Source organism: Hetaerina americana, unplaced genomic scaffold (assembly GCF_022747635.1).
Source record: "Hetaerina americana unplaced genomic scaffold, ioHetAmer1.1.p SCAF_7, whole genome shotgun sequence".
Lineage (NCBI taxonomy): Eukaryota > Metazoa > Arthropoda > Insecta > Odonata > Calopterygidae > Hetaerina > Hetaerina americana.
In genome coordinates this window covers 51,074,009-51,086,055 of record NW_027287316.1, presented here as the reverse complement: position 1 = coordinate 51,086,055, position 12,047 = coordinate 51,074,009, and positions in this window count along the sequence as shown.

Genomic DNA, 12,047 nt, shown 5'->3' with positions numbered 1-12,047 from the left:
ATTTGTGGAAGGAGTAAGTTAAGCTGTGTTATTTCGTATTACCTAGTTGACACACCAAATTCAGAATATGTGTCAAGCATTTGAGACTCATCGGAAAAATTGCTCATTTAGAAACTAGATTAAATTCAACAATGCGCTATATATGCTAGAAATTAATATGAGAAGACAGAAATGGTCTAGGTTTTGTTTATATATTTGATACCCAAGGATTAATTAAGACCTCAAATTGCATCGGCAGTATATGCCAACAGACGAAATAAGAAATAACATTCTTGCACTGATGGATTTCAAAGATTCTGGCTCCCCTCATAAAATTAGCACTCACAAAAAAACGAGATTAATGCCCTAGAAAATTTTGAAATAAAGAAAGCCCTCTTGTCATCCGGTCTTTTTATTGCCACTCAAGTTTTCCTCGCCGCTACAACATCAAGAGTCGACGTCTTAACACCCCCTTCTACATAGTCGCATTTTTATGCGGTAGTTACAAATTCCTTAAAATGACTAATCAACGGAAATCTAATTAGCCGAAAACGAAGCTAAGCCGCACTTCAAAAGGCACCTGAGAACCTACACTGATCTCGTGTTGAGCTCGATGTGTAGGTTAAAAGCATACATTTCATTAAACATTTCAGCTATTCAAAAAAAAAGAATTGACGCCGGGAGGGCTATAAAACACTTCTAACTCCACAAAAAAATTCCTGGATCCACAACTACCAACCCCGACATCGCACTCTGATTTAAAGATTTCAATAATTACCACGTTCTAAAAACATCACACATCATCAAAGCCTGGGTCAACCAGAGACCCCGCTGTCCTCCACACTGAGTGTCTTGGCTCAAAAAGTTCACAACCTCGTTCACCTTACCGAGAGTGCTTACGTGATATTCAAGCAGAGGTTTTCCATTAAAAGTCGTAAGACACCTTTCTAGAAATTACCGAGTAGACTTGCGAAAAGGCACGGTGGCAATTTCTCGGAAAATTTTATACGTGAGCTTATAAAAAGAAGACAGACGTGTTTGCGCGCATAAATGATTCCTCCGTCCTTCAAAAACAGCATGTGGATGCTCATTTTTTTTCAACGCTAAAGAAGCTGCATTACTTCTTAAGACGACTGGGATTTCCGAGAGATACTCTAGAATTCATCATATAGAATAGTGACACTATTTCGACGATTTCTGTTTTTGCTTTTCTATCAAGCTCTGCCCACTGGCTGGCGCTGCGGCCAGTGGGCAGAGCTTGATAGAAAAGCAAAAACAGAAATCGTCGAAATAGTGTCACCATTCTATATGACGAATTCTTCAATTTCCAGGTGCTCCTTCCAAGTTCCTATCCCTAATTATTCCTCGTGAGGGCATAATACGCCTCGCTTTACACGTTTTCTTAATATAGCACTTAACTGAAAATCGTTTGTCACTTCCTTCTCGAAAGATCGAGTTCCTTCCACCCAGACCCAGAAAGAGACCAGAGATTTTTTTACTGCCCTGGATATGGAATTCCCGCTAAACCTTTAACTCAGAATATTTAACACGTAATACTTTTCATACGATGAATCACATTTTATCCTATTGCAGAGTTTCAGATGTGATAGGAAGGAATTGGAAGATGCTGAATGATCCACAATTGCTATTTCCCACTATTTGAACTGAATTTAATGGTTTCACATTATCTTCGTCATGATCTAAATTATAATGAAAAACCATCGAAATTTTGTGATAATAAATTAAGTTCAAACGGGTCCAATTGAATGTAAAGATCATTTATCAACACTTATGCCACCACGTGACAAACAAACACAGTATGATTGTCGCAAAAGAAACATTCCAAAATATTCCTTCAACAAAAATAATTAATGGTTAGAAATTAACCCGTATTCGGAGTAGAAATGTTTTATCACTGTTCACCATTTGATAACATAAAGAACTCCGTTACACGTGTTCTTCAGCCAGTATGTCCCAGTGAAAAATAATAATAATTTATTGCTGAATTTCAGAGTTTAAAAATCATTCGCCTTTACAGGCGATTGATTTTTAAACTCTGAAATTGTTGCATTGAAATGCACATTAGCGGATGACTCCGTTAAAAGTTACTGTTGCGGCATCTCCCGTAGTTTCTTTGGAACATGAAATATTAATGAAAACGTTATTTTATCAAGTTTTCTACGCATTATCAAAATAATTAGCATCCATTCGCAGAACAGAGATTACTAGAATGTCTTAAAAAATAATTAATGCCACAATTCTACTCCAACAAACAAGGACGAACACTGACACACATTCACAAGTTGGAGAAAATCCACCAAAAAAGGGATTCGAACAGGGAGTCGCAAAAATTGGAGAGATGAGATCGTTACTATCAAGGAGTAGATTCGGATTTTTTTATCCATATCAATCGTCTCACATCTCTGGCGAAAGCTGATGATATAGATCTATCTCCCTCGACAGAACTTCTGCCGAAAGCCTGCCAGCGACCAAACCTTCAAGCTCAAACGTGAGTGGATTTTGACTTCACAATTATGTAAATCATTTTGAGGAGAGATTGAAGGAAGTGGATATGTGAAATTGAAAGAATAACTTGTAAAACCCTCCGCGCGAATGAAAGAATCAATGAATGGCAGTAATAATTAACACTACCTCTTAAGAGAAAACAAACTGCATCACAATACATTCAGTCATTGCTGGGATTTCCTCGTCGGCCGTCCAAGACGAAGAAGTCTTTTCCTCCGATGAGGTGATCCCGGGGTTGGGTTTTTCCGCTACCTCCACCTTCCCCAGTTTCTCCGCCTCATTGCCAACCTCCTCCTTGACAACGGCGTTTGCTTAATGTCTGGCGCTCTTTCCGATTCGGGCGCCTCGCTTCACCTTTCCGCCTGCATCCAACATTTCCTCTCCGAAGGACGCTGATGATCATCAGATAAAGTTTTGAATCCTAAGACAACGTAATTTCTGCTCACGTGCCGGGAGACGAATAGATTTTATCCTGCTCTCATACCCGACGTGATAACTCAATTCCTTCGAATGAAATGCGGCATTTTTTTTGGGATTGGCGTTCGAAGACCCAACCCTATGGACAACCCAAGAATTTGGCAAAGGAACCCACCGAGCAGAGTTTCAAGAAATATTTTTACGTCTTCTTTCCCTTCGTGAATGGAGTCCAAAATTCAGGATCTTTCATTAAAATGCTATTTAAAAGATAGAACTCACAAACTTTTCGGACGAGGGAAAACTCTAGTTTAAAAATCCGAGGCCAACTACTTTAAGAAATGCACGAACACTGCACATCCTGCAAATCAAAGCTCCTACTGAAAAAGTCGGAATAAGTTACTTTTATTCATAAATTTCCTTTTAAACCAAAGCTATTTTAACTCTGTCCTACGATTGCTTGCATTAAAATCCCAGACAGCTAAGTAGCTTTGTAAATGAATGACGATATCCATTAAATCTCTCCAGGTTGTTTGTAAATTACGATGATGTGTTCTTCAAACTTCTATCAAGCTGCTCCTAGGCCTAATGCACACACAATAATAGACGAATAGCATGTTCTTCGACACTGCGGAGCAGTAGCTACCCTCACTTTACGTAACCTTTATATACATCATCAACAACACAGCATCCTTTCCACCAACTTCCTTTCAGAGCGTACAACACCGACCGTGTGAGAACCCATATCGTAAACGGAGCTTTCGATTTCGGCCATAAGTCAAGTTCACTTTGAATGCACGTCGACTGATCCCTAATCCAATTTTAATACATCCCTTTCAATTTAACCCCATCAGCGTCGGTGGCGGTAACGACCTCGACAGCCAACCCAGAGGACGCTGGTTCAATAGAGTAGGAGAGTCATAGAGACTAAGTGTTTGCGAACGTCTTTGTTATTTCTTGTTTAAAAATCGAATTTAAAGGCCAAATTACCTATTTATGGATTACTAGAATATCAAAATTAAAGTTTAAAATATCGCATTTCCGTTTTCTAGTTCCAGCTCCTACATCCGAGGTCTAAGTGTGTTATGATTTGTGATTGAAGCACCCCTAACGATGCAAACTAATGTAGTACTGCATATTTGCCTACAGGACACCTTAAACACGCCGTCTCTCACCTTTCTTTCCATAAGAAGGGAGAAAAAGTTATTCCTTATCGCTGTTTCCACCATTTCCTGCCAACCTGATGAAAGTAAGTGTAAAGGCACACAAGGATGACGGAGATAGTAGGTCATCCTTAGGGGACGAGTGCGCATTAATCAATCTTCAACGTCCATCCACAAAACCACAGTTATCATCCCAAAGGTTGGTTTTTTAGGTGAGGGTAGTAGATCTCACCTAGTGCTAAGCCCAACGACGTGCAAAATTGACACATCAGGGTAAAGGGAGGGGGGGCAGTTCCTTTCTTGTGCCCTCTGCGGTTACCCAGGCAGATCTTGTACCCTAAAAAATGCACAGCTTGAGCGAAGATGAGGGTGCCCAGAGGCGTTCCCGGTAATCGAATCCGGACCCTCCGCTCAATAGCCAAGCGCTCTACCCACTGGACTACCACGTCCCAAAAACGCTCATTATTGGGGCATAATTAAGTCCTCTTTCTACTGCAGGGTGGTGGTGGGAAATGGTGACAGGAGTAGAATGAAATAGAGAATGGAATGTTTTAGCGTAGATTGCCTCACGAGGATTTGACTTCTGTCACCGACGAGACAATAAAGACTACGGAGCGACCCGCACGCCTGAGTGAAGACCTGGCTCTGAAAAATAAAAGGAATATCTAAGGGAAGCGGTAGGGGAGGAAGGTGGGTGGGTGGGTTGGGGGAGTAAACAAGAGAACGACGAAATTCGACTGGGTGAATGGTTGAGGAGGATGAGAGAGATATAGAGGGAAGGGATGAGCAGGGAGCAGAGAAAGGATGGGAGAGAGAGAGAGAGAGAGAAAGGGGAGGGAATGGAGGGAGGGAGATGTGGGGAAAGGGGGTACGGGGGAGAGGTGGGGATGCCCAACACGCCCGACACCTGGCGGCGGCACTATGATGCCCTCAGTCAAGGTCTTCTGGATTCGTGGCCTCCCCGCTACACCTTCCTCTTACTTTCCATCTGCCGGGAATCCCAATGGGTTTTCACTTGGGCCCCTCGGCAGCATCGCCTACGCAACAAGCCAACCAGCCCCCCCCCCCGCCCCCCCCGAATCACAAAGAGAGATATAAATGTATTGGATTATGAAAAAGCCCACAGGTGCGCCCGGGGTTTGTTTCCCGGATTTATTTTGGGATTCCTTCCGTCGAAGCCACCGAGGCGAGGAGACATGGCCACCAACTTCCCATGAACGGCGTTGGTGTAAGTCGGAACCGCACTTAATCACGGGTTCTGACGGAGGAGGGGAGGACGTCAGCGGTCGGGTTGGGGAAATTGCAACTGCAACGCGTGGACAACGCGCACAACGAAGGCAATTTTAAAAGAATGGGAAATATGTTCGTGCCCTCCCACGGATCTAAGAAGACGGCCAGGCGGCGCGTGCGCTATACCAGGATAAAATGGCGTCCTTCATGAGGAAATTTAATGTTTTCTTTTACAAATACGTAACGGGTTATCGATGTAAACTAATATTTTGCGTAGAAAATGTGATTTTGTTGTTCCTAAAATCTTGCAAAATTGCTTGGCCACCTAAATTTACGTTAAGGAGTTATTATTTGAGAAGAAATTGGCTTCACGTAGTGTGTGTGATATACTCATCTGTTAAGGTGAGAAACAACATATGCATCCTTGTCATTAGAGAGAGAGGGAGGGAGAATATTTAAAAGGCACAAGTTATAAATCATCAAGAAAGTAATATAATTAATGGAAAATTACTACTTTTTTTTATTTCGAGTGCAAAGGACTTAAAACAGAGATGCATTCACCACACGAAGACAAATCTACACCCATGATCACAATAATTACATGACGATTATGAGATCATTATTTCCGATGAATTATTGATAATCTTAATACATCGAGACTCAAAGTTTCAAGAATGATACATGCCTTCCAGGCACCAATCATGAATACTCTTTCAAAAATTTAGTTCCATGAGTAAACACTTCGTCGATTGAGGTGAAACCATTATAACTGTAGAGAAAAGGGGAGAATGGGCTTTGAATGTGTTTGCGCCCAGATAGAAGTACTTGCCATCTCAACGGACTAATGAGATTGAAGGAAAAACAAACGAGGCATTAACCGCAACCAAAAAGGGAAATGCTGACGAAAAAATCGTTTTGAAATCAAATTAAGGGGAACCGCAAAAAAATAGATTTCATCTCTTCGGAATCAAAACCAAAAATTTCATTATTCCGTCCGTAGGGAACGAAAAAAAAGGAAAATAAACAAATGAGAATGATCTAAATTAAAAAAATAAAATTGTGGGAACTTAGAAAAACGGAGCTTCAGAGCCGGCACTTCAGTAAGTGGCTCTATCGATTAGGGGGGAGAGGGGGGAGGGGAAGAGGTGGAAACTCTTTAAAAAAAATAAGATACTGATAATGAATCAATGGTAGAGTTTCTCCGAATGAATCAACGCCCAACTTAAGAAGGGAAAGAGGACGGACGGTGATGAGATCGAAAGAAAATCTGAACATCTGAATAATTCCACACGACACCAAAAATTTATTGTATTTCCTCTTCGCACTGTTGCAGAGACAACCGCAGTTGATGTTTACCCGTGATTATATGAACTATCGTCGCTTCCCTTCCCACCCGTGCCAATATGGAGTACGGAAACTCAACGGGATAGTGTCATCTCTCCCATCACCCACTCAAAACGAGAAACCGAGGAACCAGAGCGAAGAGATGAAAGAAAGAGAAAACGAAGAACATCATGAGAGAGAAAGATTTCGTTCGAGAGAAAGAAAATCCACCTCTGCCCTTCCGAATGACCTTCACTCGACCTTCCTTCCTCGACGCGGAGAGGTTATAATGCCCGCCAGCGGGAGCTTCAACACTTGAATAAAACACATTAAAGAACAGAGAGGAAACGAGGAGAAACTGACCGACCGTGTAACGCTTCCTCGAAATACCTCCGGATCGATGTGACGTGGTTACCGACTTCGATCCCCGTGCAAGATCTGCGCGCTGGCATTACGACACAACAACTTTATTTGCCGCTGTGGTCAATTGCGTCGTAGTTCCTTTTACGTACATTGGGTAAAAAGGTTTACTGGAAATTCTTAATTTTAAAAAATCACCATAGAAGTATAAGGATTCCGGATAACTACGGTTTTATCATGCGGACGACTTACACAACGCCTGGTGGTATAACCCCACAAAAACTCCGGGGTATAAAGGCAAAATAACTATGCGGGACTCGAACCCGCGACCTTCAGGTCGTCCGGTGAACGCCAAACGCAGTAGACTGACTTGAGCGAGATTCGAACACAGTCATGGACGTCGGAAGGCCCTCATGTTTATTTTTGGATAATCGAGAGAATAATGCACCAAATAAATATCAAAATATAGAACGTTTAAGGAATGGGAAAAGACGGTAAAAGGAAGAATTTGAAAATTTTAATCCCCGCCTCTCTTGTCTACTCCAAATCATTTATTCACTCAATCTACATGCGTGGTCGGATCTTAAAGAGATCCCAGGGTGAAATGGAAGTAGCGTAATAACTCCTTGGCAGCAGGATTAAAATGATCCCATGCGATGATTTCTCTCTCCTTTTCCCATAAATGTATCATCCAATAAAGTAATATACTTTACAGAAGGGCGGGCAACGGCCTCAAGAGAAGGAATAGTTCTTTTGAATCCTACGTAGGAATTAAACTAGACTTTTTAACCTTCACGCCTCTCTGTCGCATTTAAAAAAAACAAAGAGCACATCAACCCATACGGTTACAATTAAAAGAGACATGCCTGTTTCGCTTGGAACGAAATCAAGAAATGCCAATTGCTTTGGCTCTCGGCTCGGGAATATTGTTGGCGAGGGAAGGAGAGGCAACTAACCCGGCGGCTTGCAATCACCCACCAACGCCCACGGAGCCAACCACAGTGCATTCTGCGGAATACCGACTTTTCCTCGCATAAGCGGAGCCCACGCTCATTTCCAATGCGGGACTTAAACAGAGCAGACTCGGACCGCGACTAAAGGCATCGATCATGCGCGTAAATTCATACTCGTACACAAAAAAGTGATAGTTCAAGGAGACGAGACAATACTGAGCAGCACGATGCCATTCCATTGACTCCCCACGCCAACTTCTCACAAACATTATTCTACATCGAAACATCTCTTTTAGCCGAAATAACTTCAAAGAGAGATTAACCTCTATGATTACTTACGAGTATACAAAAAATTGTACCCAATATCAATTTTCACCCCCAACTAAAGCTTGAGAGACTCGATCACCAACGAGAACCAATCTCTATGCTTTGAGAAGGAATCTGAATATTTATACAGGGAAAAACTACTGAAACGTATCTTGACGAACCGGTAAATGTATGGAAATTATTTGAATACCTGTCTTCAAAAATGACGCAAATTATCTATCACACCGTGATTTCAATGCCGTTGTCGGAGAAAATCACTGGAGAAATGAGAAAATCATTTTGCTGCAATGGGACGACAGATTCTCTTCTTAGGTTGAGAGATAATTGTGGCGACCGCGATACACATGGCTCACGCGAGATCGAAATGCGACTTTTTGCCTCTAAACAGTAAAATTCATCGCATCTCAACGTAAATATGATGCAAATATATACATTCTTAACCGAAGTTAAATTTAGTTTTAAGGACATGGAACGGATGCTTTGAGGATATCATCCTTCTCGAGCCATCAAATTCTACTTCAATGAAATTCATAAAGGGACGATATACAGTCAACGTAACTGTTGCTAGACCTACTGCAAAAAAAACCGTAAAATTGTGCCACCGTAACACACTGAAGACGACGTTACGATCCCCACGCGATGCTCGAGATGAAATACGATGTCACTCATTTTAATCTAGAAGTCGATGCCTGAATTTTTTGTGATATTCAATGGCATCAAACCAAGATGCTCAAATTCGAATGGTTATGAATTTACAACTGCAGAATAAGCCGCAAGAATCGAGATTGTTAGCTTATCGTAGGAGACGAACCAGCAACAATGGCGTGCGAACCTCCATGCCCATTATGAGACCACAACATCAAGAACCTAACAGTTCCGGATGATGCGACTACTAAAGGGCAGGAAAGCCTGAACGCCTGACGCATCCACGGCAAAACGCAACAAATCACCATGACAAAACCCATATCCATGCGGTCAATCTGTATCCAGACGGATGATAAATCAGATTTTAGATTCTCCAGCTCAAGAGCTCATGGGAGATGGAAGATAGGATGCCGTCGTTCGCGCTTCGCGGTGCGACGACAGCCTTGACCTCGGCGGAAGAGGTGTAAAAAAAGCTTAAGGACGGAAGGAAGAAAAGGCCATGTCGTCTCAATGAGAAAGTCAGCCATTTTGTACACGAGAGGAAAAAGGGAGAGGCAAAGAGGACGAAGAGAAAAGAGCCAATAAGGCACGAGTGAACCCGATTCTCTCTCTCTATCTCCAGGAATGAGAGAGAGGGAAAGGAACGAGTGTTTCCTTTGCCGAGGTTCCAGCGTTCCGCCTCATCCGGATGATCGTAATTTACATAAGAGTCGAGGCACGAAACTTCACCTGAACTAGACGACGAAGCTACGTACTTTCTAAAAGATTCGATACAATTTCAGTCAAGCTCGTCTAGAGCTGCGAGACAAAGAATGGAAAATCACCAAACAAAACCATACCCCTCCTCAAAAGATTCATAAGGGGTTAAAAATCATGATTTTCAATTTTTCATGAAACGTTTTCCTTCCCTCATCCGCGCGATACATCGGTTGCGGGGGGGGGGGAGGGGACTGACGCGCTAAGGGAACCTTGGCAGATTCTTAGATTCATATTCCGCCTAGGTGTGTGCACAAGAAAGTAAGGAGGAATGCGCCTACGCCTAATTAAGCAGGATGGGCGGGTACGGGACTTGTGTAGCCATCTAACTACTTGTTATAAAATTTGCCGCGACAAAATCAGCAAAACACATAACCTAGGTTAGAAACAAAGGAAACACAACTAGTCTTGTTTCGCCTGGAAGTTGAGGCTGGTCAGGGTGGTAGCCTAAGGGTAAAATCTGGTTAAATCGAGAAAAGTGAGGGAATTTCTTCCAACTGAAAAGACTATGGGAATTTCCTCAGACTTTACGGAAGTAACTTAACGGTGAAAAAACCTGAATGCACACGTCTGTATACACGAAGCATCCCAGAGTTACCTTCAGAATTCCGGTTTTGCGTAATTACCCTGACACAGTGGTTACGTTAGAGAATACTTTAAAAGAATTCTCAGGAGGTTTTACGCATTTCAAATCACTAAAATAGTCAGAGATTCATCGACGTTCACTTGCTGAATTACACAGTGAGTACTGCCCAAAGAACAGATCGCAGGAGATTAAATATTACTTTCAGTACTTAAAAATCCATCCCGCAAATGTCATAAATGATCCACAAAAATACATGTAAAGATGCACATCAAAAACCAAAACATTTAGTGCATCTTTGCTTCAAGGAAGGCACTTTGTACGCCGTCCGTCGGATGGGACGTTAAGCTGCGGACCCCTTGGCGCCTTTCGTAAAGAGTAGGCTAATGCCGACGCCGGGTTTCTCTCCACCCTTCATCCTTTCCTGCCCATCCCTAATGGCGCAAATTACCTATAAAGATGAAATGAAGGAAGGAACTTCTTTCTTCTATCCCTTGAGAAAGGGTACTTGAACACCAAAAATTCGGAAACGTAAGAGTTTCTTTTCTTTTTTATGTGTTTCCGTATTTTTGTTTTTGTTCGCTAGTGCTATATATATATATATATATATATATATATATATATATATATATATATATATATATATATATATATATAGAGTCCAGTGGGTAGAGCGTTGGACTGCTGACCGGAGGGTCCCGGGTTCGATTCCCGGGCAAGGCACTCTGGGAGCCTGCAGCTCCACCCAAGCTAAAGTGATTTTTCGGGTACCAGGTCTTCCTGGGAAACCATAACCGGCACAGGGAAAGGAACTGGCCCCCCTACCCTGATGTGTGAATTTTCACACGCCGCATAGGGCTTAGTACTGGGTGATCTCTACCATCACCTACTAAACCGACCTTCGGGTTGATTACTGTGTTTATGGTTATGGTTTATATATATATATATATATATATATATATATATGTTAAAGAGCATCCGCCCGGCAAGTGGAAAGATTTGGAGGTCAAGTCCCGGTCTAGAAAATATTTTTACACTTGTGATTTGCCTGATTCCACCTTTCCCAACTCTACTGTGTTCGGTCTTTGTATGTATTCCTAACCATTTTCCTTATATCTATGTAATGTATGCATGTATATATACATATATATATATATATATATATATATATATATATATATATATATATATATATATATATATAATTTAGGGACTAAATTCGTTTTAGCTTTCAACGCATGTGCCAATGAGAACTTGTTTCGCCGGAAATCATCGAATCCTTCTGACAACTTCAACGTGCGTTTCGTTCTCATTTGTTGAATACTGCTAGTCGCACCGGTCATCTGAGTGATTAGAGGCAACCCGATGACCTAGCATTTAGGTCGTCTACTCATTGCGCCCCAAGAGCCTGGGAACCGGCTTTTACGCAACATCGACTCACTACAGAGACCCAGCACTCACAAGCCACTCACCCGTTAAGACCAAAGCGAGAAGAAATGGCTCCTCCAAATTTCCAAATAAAAAAGAAATCAGGGTACACTGACCTAGTGCGGTACCAATCGCATAAATTTTCAAAGGAAAATACGTGCTGCTCCGAAAACTTTCCAGGATCTATTCTCATGATGATAATAATCGGCTTGGCGACTTTTGATAATTCACGGACATGATTGCTTCATCGTATCAACGTTGCTGCACGACTTCCTGCAATTTATTTTTCTGAGAAACTGCGGGAAATCCGTTATATTTGGTAACGGATCGCCCGACAGTTTACTTCCGCGGATACTGACT